The following is a 22,977-nucleotide window of genomic DNA, read 5'->3' on the forward strand; positions in this document are numbered from 1 at the left end:
GCCTCCTCCCAACAGAAAACCCTTCCACAAAGGGCAGGAGCAGAGTGCCTGCTTGCCCAAGCCTCAAGAAAAAGCAGGCATTTAAAAATATGTACTTGTTTTTTGTAGCCATCAATATTTCAGAAACATAGGGGTCTAATCCCAAAGCACTTCCTTGAGTGAACTTTTGCTTTTTTTTTGTTTTCCATAAAATAATCTTATGTTATTTTTGAAGAAACTTGAAGTTTAGGCCAACCTCTCACCATGTACTGGAAAAAGGACAGAGAGGAGAAGTGATGTGCATGTGACACAACTCATCAGCAATAAATGCACAATAAGGAGAATCAGGTATTCTGACCTCCTGTATGCTATTTTGAAAAGCTTTTTTTGGTTCATGATAAAAACAAAAAAAAGTAACACCCATATGTGGTTTTCTTGCTGCTAAATAGCACTGGAAATTTTGTCATTCTTTACATATCCAGGATTTTGTTGTTGTTGTTGTTGTTGTTGTTGTTGAAAACAAATCTCCATTGCCATCCCACTAAGAACCTAAAATAGAGAGGCAAATTTACAGGTGTAAAATGAAAAGAAAATACAAATATGAGAAAGAAAACTGTGAAGCAAATTTACTTCATTTTCAGTTTTCAAGTCACTGAAAAGAAACAGGATGCTATGACAAAGGATGTAGATCATGCCTTTTGAAAATAACATTGGTCACTTTCTAACAATAAATGTATTACATGTTATTTTGGAAAGTCCGGAAAAGTATAAACCTTTTTAAAAAATTCAACAAAATTGAGGTCACATACGCAAATAATTTCAAAGAATCTATCAGTCCTTCTAATTTCCTTTACATGTACTAATAACCATTTGTATATTTTCTACTTGAAAAATATGGGGGATTACCACTTTCTATTAGGAAATCAAGTAAGTCCATTTGGTGAGAAATTAACTGAATTTCTTATTTAAAAAAATCTAAGCTCATGGAGCATTGTTGGAGTCATTGACTTGCAGAAATTTCTAGTGACTCAGTGGCTATTCTAGCCTTCATCTCTGCCGTACCACCTTTATAAACTGCTAGTAGTCACTCCAAATAAGGTAATGAAGGAAAGCAGTAGTAACTCAGATTTAACTTGACCTTGTAATCTCTACTGCCGAAACACTATTAGCTCATTCACCTTCTCCAATATATCAATTTCCTATCAACTGATTTCTTTCTTATATCCCCTTTTCCCACCTTGCTCTCTCTTATCCAAGCATGCTAAATTGTATGAAGAGAGCTTTTATGGTTTAAATATGATATTGTATATAAAACCTATCATGTATTCTTTTTCAGGTTAGATTATTTTCATTCCATAAGCATATTCAAAATATTAACTACTTATGTGAAATTGCCAGAAGCATTTTGACACTCCGTTTTCAGAATCAAATATTTCTTTCTTCATTAGTGCTGAATCTACATAAAACTGATGATCCTGGTTATTCTCGTAATGATTTTGTTTCTAAACCTTGGACTTTATAGAAATAATTAATTATAGCATGTATCCGTTTTTTAAAGGCTAAATTGGATAATGGTTTAATAGCTCAAGGAGATTACTTGTGGGAATTTAAGACTTATAAGATTCGGTTTTCCCCAAGTCTATTTTCCTACAGTGATCCATGGCTTTGATTCCAGTAAATCACCAAAACCAGGGTAGGTGATACACTTGCATTGTGAGCTAGCCTCGCTATCTTAGCCAAAAAGTTAGGTAGAGAGAACATAATTTGGTAAGGAAAACTTACCTTGTCAAACCAAATTAACAACTTTCGTGATTTAAAAAAAAAAAAAAAGTAAAAAATTGCACCCAATTGGTAGGTCAGTTCATATTAAATAGTATATTAAAAACGAATAGCTTTATTTTTATTTGCTACGTGTTCACATGCTGCCAGTGGCTGCCCTGAGTGCAAATAAAAACCACCTAGAGAATTAAAGGAATACCTATCCTCGGGCTCCACCCCCCATGGAGTCTTGATTATTTGGTTGAGGCAGGCTTGAGACATAGGATTTTTAAAGCTCCCCAGATAATTTTAATATGCAGTCAGGATTGAGAATCACTATGTCTAGCCAATAAGACTGAAATGTATTTTCCTCCCCAAATAAGGGGATTCTATGAAATTAGAGGGACCAGTTCCTGGGGAACGTGGGATATATGAATCATAATTAGGCCCTCTAAGTGTCAACCACAGTCTGGGCAGGGAAAACCTGTTGAGCCAAGGATTAGAAATGAATGATGCCCTTTGTACTGCAATGATAATACATTCTACTCTCTGGGAAGCTATTAAGATATTCCTCTTAAGAATTTTTTTAAAATCTATTTTAAAGTGTCACAAGTAATATGAGGTATTCAAGAAGGCTCTGTGTACTTAACCTGGCAGGGCTTTCTGAAAAATATTTTGGTATTTTATTTATGTGTGCATCATGCAGTGAAAGAGGGGAGAATGGGAGTTTGCCTGAGAAAAGAAAAAGAGAAAAAGGTTTTATATTTGCATTACATCAAGGAAGTTTGACTTGGCCTAACTATCTCTTATTGCACTTTTCAAATCTTGGGGTCTATTTGATGCATAAATTTCATAAGAATCAAGCCTCATTTAAATGATAATTTATGTCCTTAGAATGCCATTTCCAGCCTTGTTCTTCTGCACACCCCTGGAGCTGATCAGAGTGTGGTGATTCCTTTGTTTTCAAAGGAAACTTCATGTTCACATTCTCTCTACAGGGGTTAGTACCTCGACAAGAAAATAGTTCCATAGTGTTTCTGCCAGTTTATGAAGAAAATTTTTCCTCCTACATATATCACGGTACATAATTGAATTAGTACTCCAGTAGGAAAGGGTTTGCTATTTCATACTCCTATAGTTTTTTCTTAACACCATGAAATTAAAGACATGCCAGCATGAAGCTGCATATTCCTGATCACTTTCAAATAAGCAATGTAGTATATTATTTCTTTTATGTGCTTTTATAGCACATGCTGTGCAAGATAATTGACTCCATGACAGATGTCTGTATTTCAGAGGAAAATTTATTTGTGAAAGAACACACATATATTACTTTAACATGGCTCTATTCTTTATGTGGTCCACAAGGTGCTTTTTGATGACTTGTAAATTGAAATTAATATTTTCTCTTGCCATTCTGTATATGCATAAGCAAATTTGAGTGTTTGATATAACCAATTTGAAGCTTATTCTACTACTGAATATAACCCTCTGTTCTCAATCAGGGTTGGGTGCTCTTAGATCTTATTGGAAGAGCTGCAGAATGTAGAAGGATGCAGTTTTCTTTCTTTTCAGAGAAGCCCATAGGCCTGCACATTCCCCAACCGTCCAGGATAACTTCTGTCCATTGGACCTGTCTTTACAATGAAATGACTACCAGAAAGATCCAAAAGAGTACAGGAAAGATTTTCCATGGATCTCCTTTTATTCTGTCACTTCTGCTCAAAATGTCACTCTTTCCCACGACAAGCACTGGTAGGCAACAGCATCTGAAGTCCCTAACACTTTTCTGTGAGGTGTATTGGCTTGGAGAACTGGTAATATTGGGTGGATGAGGCTGCTGGGAAGGCAAATCGAAGCAGGAGAGGTTTAAGGAGGACATGCCCATCTCAGTGTACTTTGTAATACTTCCTGAGACCAATTCTCCTTCCTGTAAATAAACTCTCCCATTCTTTTTGGCTACAAGAATTTTCCTAGGGAAAAAAAACTGGACCCTTTATCCCCATCAGCTGGCTGGACACTTTTTGCCATAGGATTGTACCATATATATAAGATCAAAATAACTAATAGATATAGAGGGATTATCATATTCAGAAACGAGGCAAGTTTAATAAGACTCCATTTCAGAGATGGTTTTTCTTTTAATGAGAAGAGAAGAAGAAACTTCTTATTAGGGCAGGTCCCTTCTAGCCTCTGGGACTTTTAATGGCTTAGCCTTTTGTGCACTAGCAGAAATAAGGAAAGGAGATTTCATAGTTGAAATTGAGGTAGCCTTTACAATAGTAACAGTGGGACACCAGGGATGGTTCTGTAATGGCACTTCTACAGGGCAAAGCTCAGGGGAGGTGGAGCCCTGAGGCCAGGAGAAAAGAATCTTCTCACCTACAAAGTGGGGGTGGTTGGCTCTCTTCCATAAGTTGGTGCTAAGCTTGTGTGTGCTCGGTGGCTGGACTGCACACAGACTGGAACGTTCTGAGGCTGTGATGTCTGACTTCTGAGCTTGGGGGGGACTTCCTCAGGCAGACTGGCTCTGTGTCAGTGCAGGTGAAGCTGTGGCTGTGCGCACCCTCTCGAGACTGTGAGAGAAGGTTGCCATCAGGTAAAATAGAAAGCGCTGTCCCAGCCATTCTCTTATCTTGGAAAGGAAAATTTTCTTGACATAAAAATACACTGAACTGAACTTAAAAATAACAACCACCATAGTCTTAGGACTTCCATCCCTCCCCACTTCCTTCTTTTCTCATCAAAAGTGACTTCTTAGTTCAAGGGAGGGTTCCAAGTGTTTGTTTCAGTAAATAACCCAGGCCAGGAGGGAGGGATAAGTGAGTTAGAGGATGCCTAAGGCAGAAGAACAGCCAGGCCAGCTGTAAACCTGACCCAGCTGTTTCCTTGTATCTCCTCAATGACCCATCACTTCCCAGGATGAATTACTCATCTTTGGCCAAGAGCTAGAGGGGTTATCAGACTTCCCAGGAATTTAGGAGGGAAGTGGAGCTGGTGAAGGCATGCTCTAGGTCCTGAAGTTTATCTGTGACTCCACTGCTCTCTGGGAATTCTGTTGGAGATGGTCCAAATTTTCCAATCTGTCTACTGCAAGCATTGATGCTTTCCCAAGGGAGAAATGGATTTTCTTTCTTGGAGTTGCCCTATGGCTGGAGGGCTTTGCTTTCTGTCTTACAGCCTATCTCCTGAGTTTTCATTCGGTTTGCATTTTCCTTCCCTGCCCTCAGTCCACCGGCTTATTTTTCTTCCTCTTCACTGTTTCTCCTCCCAGATTGCTCTTCGCTCCCCAATCCCCCAACTCTCCCCGCCCCCCCCCCCCAAGACCCCAGGAGGATCTGCTATTTGAAGAACCAGCTGGAATGGGAAAGGCTGGGAGAAGACAGAGTGGGATTTAGGGAGATGAGAAACGGCTGGCGCTGGGGAGGGAAAAAGCACGGTGCATGTACCCAAGAGCTCACCTGTAATGGGATACAGAAAGTGGCAGACACGGCCCTCGAATTGTACGCGTATTAATTTGTCTGTGGGATCAGTAACGCTCAGCATGTCACCTCATGGGTACAGAACCTTCCCGCCGAAACTACCCGGATCCACGGCACCCTGTTTCCTCCTGCTTTGAGGTGAGGCCCGGAGGGAGTTGGCTCCTTAGTTCCTTGCCCGCACGTTAGGGGAGAAGTGGTCAAGAGAGTGCGCGCTGGGCGCGCTGCAGGATTAAGATTTGGGCGGGGCGGAGGACCTGCAGACCTAAGTGGGAAGCCAGGCTAGGAAAGGGGGTGCCCTTAGGCCTGGGGTGCGGGCAGGAAAGGACTGCGAAGACGTGAGCGAGGAACCTGAACTCAGGGACCGGGTTAGGGTGTGTGTGTGACTAGAAACCACACCTTTTCCGCAGGTTCAACCCCCAGTGCCCGGTCTGCTAGTTGCCTACCCTCTCTGTGCTAGAGTTCCCAGCCCCAGGCAGGAGCTGGGGGGGAGGGGTCCTCGGTTCCCTCGGGAAATGTCCTCCCAGCCCCTCGCTGGGCGGAGGGAGAGTCGGACATTTTCCTCGGCCTCTTTCCGGGCAGCCGGCGTGGCCACCTCGCAGGGCTGCTTTTAAGGGACACGGGACTCGGGCGGAGCAAAAGGAGACTTTCAGGCCCGCCCTTCACCCCCTGCCCAGGCTCAAGAACGAGCCCCAGCTCTTGCCCACCTCCTGCCCTCACGTAAGTGCAAACACCCAGGACGAGCGATCCCCGCGGGGAAACCCCGGCAAGCTGCGCGCGACCAGGAGGTGACTCTGCGGGGACCTCGTTCCCAACCCCCGCGGCCCCCCGCCCGAGGGGGCAGGGGCGGAGCGCAGGCGGGCCCGGGGGCGGCCGGGAACCGCGGAGCCGCCCCGGGGGAGGGACTGAGAGCTGTCCCCGGGAGGGGAGGGCGAGCGGCGGACCGGGCTGGGCCCCGCGCGCGCCAGGAGGAAGGAGCCCCCGCCACCGCGGCCGCCGCGTGCTTAGCCTGTCCCCGCCCAGGGAGCCGGAGCCTCCCAACTAACTCCGCCCGCCGCGCCCGTCGCTTCGCCGCCGGCAGGCTCTGGCTTCCGTCCCGGACTGTGCCCGCGGCCGCGCAGGTTGGTGCCGCCGCCGCCGCCGCCGTGGGGCGGGCCGGGCGAGGCTGGGGTGGGAGCGCCGAGGGGGCTCGGAAGTTAGGCAGATGCTGGGGCTGGGGCGCCGACCCTGCCCCCTCGGCGCCCGACGCGATTGTTGATTTCCTCCTCGGCTGCGGGTCCCGGGGAAGCCAGCGCCTCGGCCGGGGAGGGTCGCCGGGACTGAGCCTTCCTCGCGCTCCCCTGGTCTCTCCCTGGCCGCCCCGCCCCCCCCCCCCCCCCCCCCCCCGCCTCGGCCTCGGCCGCTTCGAGAGGGGTCACCCCCTCCTGGCTCTCTCACCTTCGCACTTCTTGCACCCATTAATTCGTTCTTTCTGCCCCCAACTTCGGGAACTCTCGGTGCCGGTGAGAAAGCCTCCATGGTTCCCGGCTTGCTCCTGAGACTAGTTTGGGGGGAAGCGGGGTCCGCCGCGCGGGGAGAGGGGCTGGAGCTGGGGAGCGACCTGGGGGGCTCGAGAACCGGCGGGGAAGTGCCGGGAAGCGGTGGAAATTCCCTCTCGCCCGTCGCGTCCTTGCCCAGCTCTGCCCTCCTTCCCGCCGTTCTGCCGGTCAGACGACTGCGCCCGCTAAGGGTGATCGCAGAGGCGGGATGGAAAAAGCCGCCACTTGGCGCTCAGTCGGGATTTCAGTCGGGTCTCGGTCATCCTCCTGTTTGCGTGGCCTTGGGACTCGACCCCTGGGCACTGGGTTGGTGTCTGCAAAACGTGCGTCCGCTCTGCCCACCGCGGAGGGTCGTTGTGAAGATCCAGTGGGATGACTTAGGGGTGTTCCTCGACTTCGAGCCTTGTCGCCCGTCTCTCGGGAAGCTCCTGGATGGCGGGTCCTGTGTTCTAATCATCGGAGTTCAGGTGCTTCTGCTGAGATGTAATTGTGTCTCTAGGTGGTTGGGCGTGTAGCTCTTCTGGGATAAAAGGCTCGTGTTTCCGGATCGGGTCAGGAGTGTTCAGGGTTGAAATCGTTTCTTCCCCACCGAACCCAAAGTACCAAGCTAGGGACCTTACGTATATATCTATGGCCATAGGAATTCAAACAGCAGAAGATCGTTACTGGCCTCGTTCTTTGTAAACGAGAATTGTGTGTGCTTCCGATGTTTGCCAACCTTTGCAATCGCTTTTCCATCTGTACTGAAATTTAAATTTGCTAAAAATTCAGGAAGTAGACCTTTATTTTAGTAGGTAAGTTTAGACATTTAGCTCAAAGAAAAGATAGATACTCTATCGTTGGCAACTTTTCAGTTTAAAATCATAGGCACAAGAAGCATGGTTAGCACCATTCTAATTACTGTATGAAGAAAGCAAGTAAATGGCCTAAGAAAGTCAGCTGTAGACTTGATATTAAATGTCTGAGTCCCGCCATCCATGAATTCCTGATTTTGTAGACATTTCCTAGGTTCCTGTATTGTACAATATACATGGTGATAGGTGCTTAAAAAGACAAATATACAATATATTCCTTGTCCTAAAGAGGCTTCCAGTCTAAATTAGAGAATAATATTTTTACTTCCTATTTTTATATGAACATCGAATATATCCTAATGCTACATACAGCAAGTAGAATGATATCAAGAATACATTATTGAAGGCCCTTTAAGATAATTAATTTGGTGAATCTACTTAATAGGTTGAAATAAAAAGTTAACCTAAGCCAGTGTTTTCTGAAGTGAAATTTCAAATGTTATTTCACCAAATGGGAGGCATTCTTTGTAATAAAATAAATTCTGTGTTTTTAGAATGAAAACTCAGAAAAAGTATCCATGCATATATGATATGGTGATCAAATGTTAAAAGCTATAGAAAGTTCAATTCTAATTCAGCTCTCTTTAGTCAAGTCAATTTATGGTGCCCATATATGTTTTTTTCTCAGCTCTTTGAGAAAGGAAATTAAAATGGCTAGAAAAAGTACAGAGATTGAATGTAATATTTTTAATAAATTGAAACTTGAACACTTAAAGGCCTATGGGCCCTGGATTGACTCTGGAAATTTGACTGAAACAGTTACAAGATTCTCAGTAAGAGGTTGTGTTTTTTTGTTTGTTTTGTTTTTGTTTTTCCCATTTTAAAAGAATTTAGCTTGGCACAAAGGATGGGCAAGAATTCCATCTGGAAAAGATTGACCAGGCTGTGTTGTATTTGGTGCAACATTAGTGACATCTCTGGTTCTTGTCAGTGAGGCAAGCCACCTTGAAGGACATCCTGAGGGAGATGAAGTTAACTTTACACTTGGCCTTTTTGCTTAGCACCTTTGGCTTTTTTTTATAATTTTGAGTTGAGATTAAAGATCCTGTCACTGCTCTGGAAACTGTGCGGTTTGGTAAATAGTCATGAGTCTTCAGCCAGGAAGCTTCTTATGTAAGAACTTTATTTACCCCTTTTAACTCCTTTAACTAGTAAAAGCTAATTGTTAAAACTACATACACATAGCTTTACAAAAAAAGTCTCTGAATAAAGTTGTTGGTATTATGTTCTCTCAAGTCTCCTTGGAGAAGTTTTGGTCATCTTTATCTCCTGTCATTTACTGTACTTGTGTAGAGAATAAGACCTTCATTTTACCCAGCGTTGGACAGCTAGTTAGTGGCGGCAAGAGTAGATCTATAATTCATATTGCTTGAATAATAGTTCTGTGGGTTTCTTTCTTTCTTCCTTCCTTTCTTAACCCTGTGTGGTCTTTTATCATCTAGGGTATATTAAAAATCTCATGTTTGTAAATTGTATATGGTTAAAACTTTTGGATTTGGGGTCTAGTGGGCCTGGGTTTGAATCCTGCCCTGCCATTTAGTAGTCATGTAATAATGGGTAAGTTACTTAACCTCCCAAGTCCTCAGTTTCCTCATCTCCAAAACAGGGATAATGGAAGTACCTAGCTCAAAGGACTGTTATTAGGATGAAATGCGCTTAGCACATTGCCTTTATTTAGTACAAAACCTACTTCTCTACTAAAGTAGTTATTTTAGTTTTTTGGGGCAGGGGATGATGTTTCAAAATATAAAAATAAATAAAATTACATTGCTATTTAACATTTAAAAAATAAAAGCAAAAACAAAACTATACGTCACCCCCCTCCCCAATATTTTGAATTGGTCATTCTTCAGCTAATGTTTGTTTATTTAGTCAGCAATGTTTATTGAGCTCCTACTGTGTGTTGGACTTTTTCCTAGGCACTGGCATACAGTGGCCTAGAAGGTAGTCATAGTCACTCTTTTATGACCTTAAGAGTCTGGGGAGGGATTTGGACTTGTAAACAGAAAATTATAATCTCATGTGATTAGTGCCATGATAGGGGTAATGCAGAGAACCACAGGAGATGGGATGGTGGGGGCCTGGGTGCAAGAGTGTCCTCCAGTGCATCACCTCATTGTACCTGGGGCTGGTGGTGGGTAGGGAAAGCTTACTGTGAATACACTAAAACCTGAAGAATTAATGATAATTAGCAACTGCAGAAGTTGGGGATTGAGGAATGTCGCAGACCAAGGGGAACAAACAGAGCATGATGCGTTAGAATGGAAGTCAGGTAGATAATGTAAAAGAATAAATGAATGAGAGTGGGAAGGAGAGGTGTGGCACCTGCAGAACCCAGGCTTTGTTCAAAAGAAACAGTGATACTCAACTCCAGCCAAGTGTTGTCAGGTTGGGATGCAGGCCTTGTATGGCCAGATGCCCTGGTTGTTGTTGTTTTTAAAAAAATTGTTTTTAGTGTTTATTTTTGAGAGAGAGAGAGAGAGAGAGACAGAGACAGACAAAGCATGAGCAGAGGAGGGGCAGAGAGAGGAGACACAGAATCTGAAGCAGACTCCAGGCTCTGAGCTGTCAGCACAGAGCCCGATGTGGGGCTCAAACTCACATATTGTGAGATCATGTCCTGAGCCAAAGTCAGACACTTAACCAAGTGAGCCACCCAGGCGTCCCAGAGGCCCTGGATTTTTAAGAAGAGCTGACTGTCTAGTGTAAGAGATTTGGGTACTCTAAGCTCAGGGTCCCCCTTCTGCAATGCAATCATTAGGTATCACTTGCCCTGTTTGCATCATACTGTGGGAACTGGGTTTCAAAGAGCTGGCACAACTGTATTAATACCCTTGCTATTGCTGTTTCCGTGAGTAGTGTAGTCCTTTGTCTCATACTTAGCAATCTCCTATCTTCTCCCAGCGTGTATAAAGCTGTGGCATGCTTATTTGTTAGCTTGCCAATTGGGTAAAATCTAAGATCCTTTACAGTTCTTTAAAGCCACTAGCTACATTGTTTAAATTTAAATTTTAGTTAATTAAAAAAAATGTTAATTCCTCTGTCACACTGGCCACATTTTAAGTGTTTAATAGCCACATGTGGCTAGTGGCTACTGTTGTAGGAAGAGCAGATACAGAACATTTCCATCATTGCAGGAAGTTCTACCAGGGATTGCTGCTTTAAAGCTTCAGATTTTTTTGTGTGTTCTTGGGTGAGTTGAGATGAGTTGTTGATTTCGACAGCCTAAAAATGATAACTTGTTTTCATGTTAGGCTCATAGGAGTTCCTTTATACAAAGGAAATATTTCAGTTTGGATAATCAATGCAGTATTTGGTTCAGGCCTCTTGGGAAAATAAAAGCAGAAAATTACCTAAAGTGTCAGTTTGGAGACTGGACAGACGAGGGCCATGTGGCAACAGAAATTCTCCATGTATATGGCATTCCTCAGTATCATGTGGAGATAGGATCTGTGCCCAAAGGAGCTTGAACTTCTGCACACTGTCTTCAGTTTCATCTACTAGGCATGTTTACTGTGAAAGGGTAAGAGGTGCGCATTCGCAAGGAGGTTCTGGAACACTGCCAGTCCACCAGCACCCAGGCTGCTCCTTCTGCCCTCCAGCTGTGCCATCTGAATTCATATAGAGGATGGAGGAAAGGAACAAGATTCCCAGTGGCTCTCATTCAGGGAGTTTAAAGGGACAGCCTGGAGGACAGAGCAAACTAGATTCAAACAGGAGAAAAAAAAAAGTAGTACTTTACAGCACAACTTTCAGTGACACCGCGTGGGTGGGAGAAAATGCCAGGAAACGATAAAAACAGCAGGTCCCCTCTCTGTCGGGGGGCGGGGGGGTGGCGGGAGGGCAGTTCATTTTGAGGAGGTCATGGATCACAAGTCCCGGGAAGGAGAAGCACAACATTATTTCTATCATTCTTTCTGTCATTCTGTAGGCCCAGGCAACAGCAGTGGCAGCCTCAGAGGACGGTTTTTTACCTGCATTGACTGTGAAATTGACTGCAGTCATGTAGGTACAACATAAGCAAAACAAAGGACAGTGGTTGAAATTTAAAAAAAATGAAGGCGGAGGCCCTTAGGGAAGAATCATATTACCACCTGCTATTTCCCTGGCTAGAAATGCCCTATAAAAAATTTCAGATTTGGGGAATTTCATTTACGTGTGGCAGAAGAAATTTGCTTGTACGTATTTCTAGTGTAATAAAATGGTTCGTACATGAAGACAAATTCAAAGTTTTAAAAATTTGAGTTTTAGAATATTTTAAAAATTGCATTTATTGTTCACAAGTTCTTACATGCATAACCCAGAGTACGCTATGGCTGTCTTTTAGAACTCTTTCACAGAAGACTTTTATAAAAGAGACAGGTTAATTTTGAAGTCGCAAGATGATTGGATGATTGTTTGCATATAACTGGAGGGCTTCTGTGTTATTTAAAGAAAATTTGTGTAGGCTACACATATAGCTCTTGTTTACCCTGCTAAATGCATAGACAAACCCTTATTTTCACAGATACTCTTCAGGTTTTAATAGATTTGGGGAGAGCTGGATCATGTGCTGTTAGGGTTTGTACCAATGTAGAGTCCCCTGCATAAATTTCTCAATTAGTAAGGTTTTACTCCATTTTGTGTTTCAGTGTTACTTTGCTCCGTGTCTTTTTGTGTGTGTGTGAATTTTGAAATCTTAATTCTGGAGGGGTGGAAAAGGTTTGTGATCTTCCCTGTATTCTTCCTGCCCCTCCCAGCCTAAATCTCACACCATCAGTTTTTTAGCATGCTTTCGTTTTTCCCTTTCTGTTTTGTTTGCCACAGTTTGGTTAGCACACTTCAGGCTTGCATTTCCTTGTGCCTCCTTTCTCTTCATATCAACAGCATGAAATTGGAAGTAATCATTGTCTGTTGTATTTCTGAAGATCAGAATTCTCAGCAGTTTCATGCTGTCCTTTCGCAGGCAGGGTGTGGTAAATCATCTTTGGAGAACTGGCTGCAGTAAAACTGGAGTATGTGGTTGAAACTGTTGTGCCCTTCTCAGAAACAAACCCAGGAGACTTGGCTGTTTATTGCATGAGTCACTGATGGGCTCAAATGAAAGGAGATGGTACTAGGTTGCTTTTCATTCACGTCCACGTTACCTCTTATTTTAAAAGAAGCCTGAAATAAAGAAAAACCAGTAAGTTCTTCCTTTTCCCTCAGAATTTAGAATTACATGGATTCAGCATTAGGTGATAAAAACAACAACAGTTGAGGGTTACAAATCAGGCTTTGTCGTTTAACCCCTGATTTCCTGTGGTGTTCAAAAATTTTTAGTGTGTACATTTCCTCAAGTCATACATGAGTGGCTTTAATCAGTAGCAAAGTGGGTTCTTTCTATTATATGTCATTTCCTCCATAGACCTTGCCTCACTTAGCTATTGCTCTATGCCTAATTGACCACAGTGAAATGTCTTTAAAACATTTTCCGGGGACTGAGGACTTTTTTGAGAATTTTTATAAGAGCAAATGCCAAGAAGGAAAGTTTGAATAGTTTCTTTGCAGAGACAATTGTTTCCAGAGAGACTGATGAGTCAAGGAGTCCTTAATAGGATATGTAGATGTAACCTTTCACCTAGTTACTGTCATTACCTAAGTCATAACTATGTAGTTTTAGCAAATTGTTTGGACTGGTTCTTGTCTAGTTCTTAATGTAACAAACTCTCTTCGTGCCATTCTTTTCCAGTCTGTAGTCAGTGTTGTTTCAAAGTTTGTATTGCCCTCGGCTTCCCCTTGTTCCTCCTGTTTTAGTGCCAGCTTGTTATCATATTGTACATTTTCACTAGTATCTTTGTCTTCAGCTCTTCTTCAGTATTTGTGGAAAGTTTTTATATGTGTATTTGATACTGGCTTCTAGCTCTTTGGTTCCTACCAAGGTGCCTTCTTTCACTTATTCAACAAATATTTATTCGGTGCCAGTCATGTACTAGGCACTGTTCTTGACCCTAGAGATTCGATAGGGAGCAAATTATTCATGATCTGTGCTGTCATGGAGTGAAGAGTCCAAGATGAAGACAATCATTAATTTAAAAATACCCACAGCAACTAAAATTACATAAATGTACAGAGTTAAATGCTCTGAATAGAACAATACGGTGTTATGGGCTTGTGTAACAGGAACCCGAGTAAGTAACACTCGATCAATATCTGAAAAATGAGGTGGAGAATTTGAGAGAGGGTGGGGAGAAGAATGGTCCTGACAGCAGACAGAAGTTTGTGCAAAGGCCCTGTGAAGGTGGTTGGTCATGGGGAGGAGATGGATGGCTGCTGCATTCCAAGTAGAAATGACCATGTGCATTACACCTGTTTGTATGCTGTGGAGTGGTAGTGAAGATGGATTAAAAAGTGTTTTAGAGGATAACATCAGCCGTATTTGGGAATAAGATTCTTTTATTCAGTCAGCAAATATTTATGAGTCCCTGCTTTATGCCAAGATTTGTGCCAGGCTCTGGAGATACAGCTGTGAATAAGACAAGCAAGATCCCTGTACTTGTGGAGTTTATGTACTGACGAGAGTAATGGCTAATCAATAATTTAAAAATAAATATAATTTGAGGTAATAACAAGTCTTATAGAGAAAAATGAAGCCATGTAAGGGAATGGAGAATGACAAGGGGAGAGTCTTCTTGTATAGAGTAGTCAAGAACGATCTTTCTGAAGAGGTGGGTCTTTTGAACAAAGACCCAAATAAAGTGGGGGAGCTAACCATGCAAAAATCCTCTACCAAGCAGAGGGAGCAGCTAGTACAAGGTCTTGAGGCTGAAACAAGAACCCCCCCCCACACCCTCAAAAAAAACCAAGAAGGCCAGTTTGTCTAGAAATATGTAAGCTGTCAAGGATGTCTTGGTCGAAGCTGAAACTTGGAGCATCTAGAGAGATTCATTATACTCTGTGTAGTCATGACCACTCTTTCAAAACCACACACTGTACCAGTCACAATCCCACTTTGCTCTGCCATTAAACTGTTGTTAACACTGCTACTGGGACAGTTTCCTTCATCACATCACACACCCGCTGAAAGTCAGGCATTGGTAACTGCTTGTCCATCATGTCAATGATAACCCTTTGATCGGCTCAATGGAAGGACCCCTTTTTTAAAATTTTAACCTATTTTCCATTATAGCCTTCTCTGGACTTCTCCATTTAGTCATTTGAAGGGCCCGATGTTTGTTTCGGCCTTACCCATAATTTGTTATCTTTCTCCTTGATGTTACATTTATTCACCATGGTGCCTATTTCCTTTTTGTTAGTCTGTTTCCAGCTCTTCCTTCAAGGCCAGGTTCATAAATTACCAGTTACTTTTTCTACCAGTTTCTTCTGAATTACCCCATTTTATTTGGATCACTGAGCACCTCAGCCTAGTCCGTCTGTAGGATACTATTTTTTTCCTTTGTTCCTTGAGTCATTGAAAGAGGCACCACTTTAAAGTGCTACTGTTGTTTCAAGTTAAAATACTTATGTTTCTATTCTTCCTAGAAAAGACTGGGCACCAATACTAGCTCTGCCATATGCATATGTGACTTTGGCCAACGCATTCAACCCTTTGAGGTTCAGGTTCCTTGTCAGTAAGATGAAGATGATAATCCTCCCCTATTTCATTCACAGTGTGGTTGTGAGAAGTAAATGAAGTAAAACACAGGAAACATGTTTTAAACAAATGTAAGTCATTATTTTAAATATTGTAGATGGGCATATTTCATTTCCTCATCTAAATTGCAAGTTTTTCACACCAGTTCCTAGTGTGGAATCTCGTGTGCTGCCGGAATTCTTTGAGGCTTCTTGAGCTTCTAGCCTCACTACGCAAGCTTGGGACATGCCAGTCCATGTCCTGTGTAATAGTTTCCTGGGGCTGCTCTAACAAAACACCAGAAACTGGGTGGCTTAGCACAACAGAAACATATTGTCTCATGGTTCTGGAGGCTCTGAGCTTAGTGTATGGTCAGAGTGGGTTCCCTCTGAGGGCTGTGAGGGGGCATCTCTTCCATTCCTCTCTCTTAGTTTCCAGGAGCCCCTGGCATTCCTTTGCCTGCAGATGCAGTTCTCTTGGTGTCTTCACATCACCATTCCTCTGTGTCACTGTGTCCAAGTTGCCCCTTTGTATAAGGACAGAGTCATTGGATTATAGCCCACCCTAATGTCCTCATATTAACTTGATCACTTGCAAAGATCCTATTTCCAAATAAGATGACATTCACAGATACTGGAATAAGACTTTAACATCTTTTTTAGGGGATGTGATTCAGCTCACATCTGCATGATTCAATACACATTAAGAAATGGTAACCACAAATATCATGAATTAGTTGTGTAGTATTAGAATGATTGATAGAGGTGATGGATTAGGTATGTAAGAGCTAATCTTCTGTATGACATAGGGCAAAATAAATGAAATACCTGGTCAAAGTTCCATGTGAAATTCTGAACGTACGTATATACTTATTTAAGAATTCTGCAATTCCTGTTAATTTCCAGTTGGTATAAATTAGAATAGAGAGGGACAACCATACTTTTCTTTTAATAGTACATTCAGATATTGTACTGATGTGAATGGAAACAAATATGTAATTCTTCTACTTATTCATATAATCTTTATGTAGACTCTTGTGTGTGAAAAGTTTTATTTCTTCAATTGCTTCTTTGGCCTAAGCATACTTCCTTTGACTCTCTGGAAGGCCACATGTGGTCCTGTGACACAGACTAACCACTCTCCACTAAACGTGTGGAAGGATCTGTGGCTTTTATGTTATTAGATGGCTCAGCCTCGGTTGATTAAAAACTCACTCTTCTCTTAGGCTTAAAAATCTCATATATTTGTTTTTATCATCAGTTTCTTTTTTGTTTGCATTTATTTATTTATTTATTTATTTATGATACCGCAGGGAAGAGTTTAATATGATTCTATCTGTTGATGTTGGAGAATACTTAAGTGCTTCTCTTGCAAGAGTTTTTATCATATTTGGCATTAAGGTGTTCCATTTTTCGTGTTACTCTTCAGACGGCCTCTTCTTCTAGTGTTCAGGACAACCTTTGTTACAGGGGCCCTGAGGAAAGGTACCTGCAGCTGGTGTGGTGGTATTTTCCTGTGTACCTGGCCGACCTGTTTAAAAGTCTGACCATTTTTTATTTTCTAATAGTCTAGCATGTAGATCACATCTGAGAAGCCTATGGTAGGAAGCCATTCAGATTTAGTGAATAGAAATTGAATACTTGACCTTTACCACAAAAGTGGCTATTTTTGGTCAATCAGAACTTTTTTAGCATAGCTCTTATATTCCAAATAATTATGTGATAGAGAAAGGTTTTAATTGTTGCACTTTAATTAATTTGTTTCACTGTTATTGCTATATTGAGATTTTTGCTAAAGGAAAAACGGCCATGGATTATTTCTGCTTATACTTTTTTGTAAAAATTTTTTAAAGAAAAAGGCAAGCAGTGAATTTCAGATTTCACTGTTATTGTAGAAATAAATTCCCTCTTGGTATGCAGTCAAGTAGATGTCATCAGGAGAAAAAAATGTTTTGATCGTTATTTTCCAAATCTACTAGAACATCTTCTTTCTGAAACTAGAAAAAAATTGAAAAATCATATGAGAAGGATAAAATCATCACAGGAGATTAAATTTATTGCTACCTTAATCTTCACTATCTGCAAAATTTGATTTTTCCTTGTTCTTAAGCAAAGTTTTTGACATATATTTTACTTTCTAAACATAAACACCAGAGGGTCAAAACAGTGACTGAAGCGATAACATCAACCAAAAATATGTTGAAGAGAGAACATGTTAGATAGAAAATTTCATGGGTTGAGGAGTGAGACGTGGGGAAAACATTTGAAAGAAGTATATTTGTTCCTGGAGTCAGGAAAGATCTTGATTCTGGTCATTTAAAATTTTTTGGTATTTTTGTTTTGGCAGCTTTTCATTGTTCCACTTTAAATGTGTATATTCTTTCTCCTGAAAACATGAGCTTTAAGCTATACTTGGGACTATTTGGTGTTTCATGTAATCTCAGCATGTAGTAGAGATATTTGACCCAAGGGGTGCTTAATCACTAGGTTCTGGGGCATTCATTCCAGAGCATCATCAACTTCATTGATACTGGTTGTCTCATTGAGTAAATTCTCTATACTTGAAAAATACAGTTTTTGTTTGTTTGTTTTGAGGTAGTTAAAAGGATGGACTTGAGAGTTAAAATGCCTTATGTTCAGACTCTAGGTCTGACTTTTACCAGTTTGTGACTTCAGACAAATGACTTATTTTCTCTATGCCTCAGTTTCCTAATCTCTGAAATGAAATAATAATAATAATAATAATAATAATAATAACAACAACAATGACTCCTCACAGGGTGCCTGGGTGGTTCAGTCAGTTAAGCATCTGACTCTTGATTTTGGCTCAGGTTATGATCTCACGGCTGTGAGATTGAGTGCTAAATCAGACTTTACCCTGAGTACTGAGCCTACTTGGGATTCTCTGTTTGCCTGTCTCTCTCTGTGCCCTTCTCCCACTCATGCTCTCTCTGACTCTCTCAAAATAAACAAGTAAGCTTAAAAAGATAATAATTCACCAGTAGCCCTTGTGATACTGGTTATATGCCAGGCATTGTTCTAAACATGTCACATATTTTTAACACATTTAAGTCTCACAGCAACTTTGTGCCATAGGTAGTTATTACTCCAGTTACAAATAAGGAAAATCAGCTACTCATAGGTCAACGTAATTTACCCAAGGTCACATTGATATTAAGTGGTGTGGCCACTATTTGAATCCAGGGATTCTGGCTTGGGGGCCTATGCCACCCTGGAACAGATAAGATGCTCATGTAATGCACTTATCCCGGAGTCACGCACTTATGAGCACTTGAACTACCGCTCCTTTTCACCACTACTGCTATTACAATAACTACTACTACTGTTTATATTGCCCACTCTGATTCATACCTAACTATATTTTAATAATAATCATTTTCCCAAACACTCTCTATAGACTCTGAAAAAATGACTTTACTAGTGTCTCTCTTATTGTTTCCCCTTTTTTAGTTATTTTCAAGGCATTGATTCCTAAAGGAGTTTTTGAACATAATATTTTAGCATGTCCATATAATAAAAGTATTTTGTACAGTGGAGCCATTTATAGGTCGTAGCTATACAAAAAAAAAAAAAATCCACAAGGTGTTGGTTAAGCTTTTGGGAGTTATAAATTCTTGACAGCCATTTTATTAAAAAATTAAAAAGAAAATTTAATGTTTATTTATTTTTGAGAGAGAGAGAGAAAGAGAGCATGAACAGGGGATGGGCAGAGAGAAAAGAGAAGGAGACACAGAATATGAAGCAGGTTCTACGCTCTGAACTGTCGGCACAGAGCCCACCTAATGCAGGGCTCGAACTCATGAGCCATGAGATCATGACCTGAGAAGTCTGACTGAACCACCCAGACACCCATAAAAAATTTTTTTTAATGTTTATTTATTTTTGAGAGAGAGAGAGAGCAAGCAAGTAGGGGAGGGACAGAGAGAGACAGGGAGACATAGAATCCTAAGTGGGCTCCAGGCTCTGAGCTGTCAGCACAGAACCTGACGTGAGGCTTGAACTCACAAACTGCGAGATCACGACCTGGGGTGAAGTCAGACACCCAACCAACTGAGCCACCCAGGTGCCCCATTGATAGCCATTTTAGTGTCTCTTCAAAGAAGTTAAGCCCTGTCACAGTTTAAAACCTTTATATTTCAGTACATTGTATACTTGATTCTGGGGCGGGGGGGAGGGTGGGCAGTAAGATGTGAGGGTAGTTGGGAACTAAATCTAATAACCTTTTTTTCCCATTGCTAAAAATTATAATTCTGATAATCATTTAGGATGATCTTTCTTTCTTTCTTTCTTTCTTTCTTTCTTTCTTTCTTTCTTTCTTTCCTTAAGTAATCTCTGCACCCACTGTGGGGCTCAAACTCATGATTCAGAGATCAAGAGTCTCATGTTCTACCAGTTGAGCCAGCCAGGTGCCCCTAAGATGCCTCTAAAAAATGAAAATAAACCCATTTTCCAGTTAGGAATGAAACTGAAGATTTTTGTCATTGGTACTACATTCTAAGCAGGGGAAACATAGGAAATGGCAAGAAGTGGTTTTAGTTTTTAAAGTATAACCCTGTATGGAGTTTAAACACACCAACTTTGCAATGTTAACCAAGATTTTTTTTTATTATTTGTACAAAAAACTTGGTGGTGACAATGATTTTGGCTCCTTCCCATAAGCACTGTGTACTTATGCCTAGTGACTTAGTCTAGAGTTATCAACTATGGGAATACAAAGGGAGGAAACACTGGGGGAGGAACCTTTTAGAATCCTGAGAAGAGGAAATTGATGTTTACACTGCTGTTGGCTAGTTTTGAAGCTTTTAAAAATAAAGTTGCATTGTATGTCTCAAATTTTGTAGGAAGAAGACTAATGCCAATTGGAAAATAGCATTCTGGGAAGGTTTATGACCTGAGTGGCTCGGAAACCCCCTCAGAGGCCATGGCTCACTAGAAGGTCTGTGGCTAGGTTTAAAAGAAGAAATGTTTATGTGTTCTCATTCTAGTAAACTATGGACATAAGTATCATGATAATTGCTCCCATTTATTGAGGGAGTTTTTTATAAAGGAGAAGAAAACCAGCTTCCTGGCCTTAGATATTTTGGTTAAGTCTTAGCTCTCCATTTTAATAGCTACGTGACCTTGGACAAATCACTGAACCTCTCAGTGTCTTAGCTTTATCATCTTTAAAACAAAGATATGCTAGTACCTATTATATGTGGTGTAGTGGTTGTAATTATTTTTTGAAGTGATGCATATAAAATGTTATGTGTGTATAAAATGCATACAAAATGCCTAGCACATGATTAACTGTATAGTAAATATTAACTATTAGTATTATTATTACTGTTACATGTTGTATACCTACCTGGAGTACTTCTGCTTTCTATAACCCTGCAATGCAAACCATTATCCCTGTTTTACAGAAGAAAACTGAAGCTCACAAAGGTGAAGTATTTTGTTCTGAAGGTGAATTCATGTGAAAATGGTCCTTCTTTTGGCATCATTTTCATCCTGATGGTTATGTTCTGCTGTTGCCCATTAATACCAAGCTTGTGAGATAGAGCATAAGGGGTTTGCGATTGTTTTTCTCAGAATTTATGTACTAGGATTATGATGCAATTTACAAGATACAGCATTCTCAAACTTATGAAATACAAAGGCCTCTTTTCATCCTTATTTCCAGTTTGACTTAATTATGTTTGTCGTAATGTTATGTAAATATATCCCAACATGGAGTAAATGTCTTAGTTTATAGCATTTACAGTTATAAAATAAAGCAAATTTACAAATTGAATGCCAACAAAACTGCAAAAACAATAAAATTCAAGTAATGACATTAATTTATGTGACAGATGTGTTATTCTGCTGCAAGTAAACTGTCAATTTTGGGTTTATCCATACTCCAGATGGGTTTTATGTTTAGTCTATGACTACCTCTTGATTTAATACTATTAATGTGTTATAAACCTTTGAATATCTATGGTTTCATGTGTTCCAGCTCAAGAAACAATGTCTTTTTAAATGAATGTTTTATGATTTGAGAGCAATTTCAAGCTGTTTGACAGTTCAGAATAATAGGACTTTAGGAACACCAGTTTTACCGGGTGTTACTTGACAAACCTGAAAAGCTGTTGTATTCCCTTCAGAGTCAGTGTTTAAGTGTAACCTTGACCCCAGTCCTGGCCCTGAGCATAGGACCTAGAGTCAGACTTCTTGGGTTCTCATTGCTGCAACAATACATTTACAGGAAACTTTAGGTGAATTATACATTTCTTTGTGATAAATGAAAATTACTGGGTCAACTCGTGTGAAGATATGCATATTTTGTTTTTCGTTGCATTTGATTGCCATTTACAGCGACAGTGTAGAAGAGGGCCCAGTTTACCATATCCCAAATTGGGAGACAACAAACATTTCTTGGAAAAAGCCAAATGGGATAAATATTTTAGGCTTTGCAGGCCACATGCAATCTCTGTTCCAACTGCTTAACTCTGCTGTTATTTGTAGACATTGAAATTAAACTTCATATAATTTTCACGTCACAAAATTTTCACGTTACATGATTTTTTTTCCCCCCAACAATTGAAGAATGCAAAAACCATTCATTTTTAGCTTGCAGACCATGCAAAAATGTCTGGCAGGGCATTTGAGTTCAGGGCCTGGTTTGTCCAGGCCTGCCCTCGACGACATGTGATAGAGTGAAAAGGTATCTCTTTTTTCCTTTTATTTATGAAGGCAGTAGAGTGTGGTGAAGAACACAGCAGCTCTGAACAGAGCCTGTTTGCCCTTGGAATATGACTTTTTCGTTGACTCCGTTTTCTCAACTGAAAAATAGGGGAAAGTTTTTTTTTGTACCTCGGTTGCAGGAGATGAGGTAAGAAACTGGACGTATAACATGTAGCACAGAGTACATCGTCTGCAGCTTTAGCTCTTGTGATTTCTTTAATTACTATTGAGGTCATACAGTTTTCATGTACTTATTGGCTATTTTAATATTTTGTTCTTTTATGACTTCTACAGTCATATTGACTCTTTATTTTGATGCAATGCCGTACTTATATATTATCAACCCATTGTCAGACACTTAGTGAATTATTTTTGTTTGCCTTCTGGTTTTGTAGTGGTGAGTTTTTTAAAAAAAACAAAATAGTCTCAGTTTTATATATTTCAGTTATTGAAGAAATGCAATTATTTCAGTTGTTGAAGATAAATGCAATACATTTATCTTCTCCATTGTTTTTATTTTTGTAAAAATATTCTCACACTAAGGTCAGATAATATTTACCTATATTTTTAGTCTAGTTGTTTTGTAATTTCACATCTTAACTGTTTAATTCTGGAATTAAATCTTACGTATGTCATGATTAATACTGTTTAATATAGATTGTTACAAATTCGTTCCACATCATGAATTGATGAGTTATTTCCTCCACACCCGTTTAAAGTGCCACTTTTTTCTGATTCCAGGTAATTTGGTTGAATGGAATTGGACCTGAAAAATATTTTGGTGGGGAGCACCTGGCTGGTTAATTCAATAGAGTATGTGACTCTTGATCTTGGGGTTGTGAGTTCAAGCTCCATGTTGGGTGTAGGGATTACTTAAAAATAAAATATTAAAAAAATTTTTATTTTAAAAACAAGGCTGTCAGTATGACACTATTCTTTGGCCTTCAGTATTGGTAATTTGGTACAATATGAAGCTTTTATATGACTTTAATAATTTTTATCTATCTTTTAATTGTGGTAAAAAACATCACAAAGTTTATCATATGAACT

General features: G+C 40.6%; 1 protein-coding gene across 2 annotated transcripts in view; it reads left to right on the forward strand.

Moving 5' to 3' along the window:
- Nucleotides 1–6,241: 6,241 nt before the first annotated feature.
- PAM (peptidylglycine alpha-amidating monooxygenase) overlaps nt 6,242–22,977 on the forward strand; it is a 274,620-nt gene continuing 257,884 nt past the window's right edge. The window contains exon 1 of one of the 2 annotated variants that reach the window (XM_042944532.1): nt 6,242–6,337. The gene's annotated coding sequence lies outside the window, so the exon portion shown is untranslated. The remainder of the gene's footprint in view (nt 6,338–22,977) is intronic. The other variant, XM_042944533.1, reaches the window with a different exon arrangement.

The sequence above is a fragment of the Panthera leo genome, chromosome A1, assembly GCF_018350215.1.
Source record: "Panthera leo isolate Ple1 chromosome A1, P.leo_Ple1_pat1.1, whole genome shotgun sequence".
Classification (NCBI taxonomy): Eukaryota; Metazoa; Chordata; class Mammalia; order Carnivora; family Felidae; genus Panthera; species Panthera leo.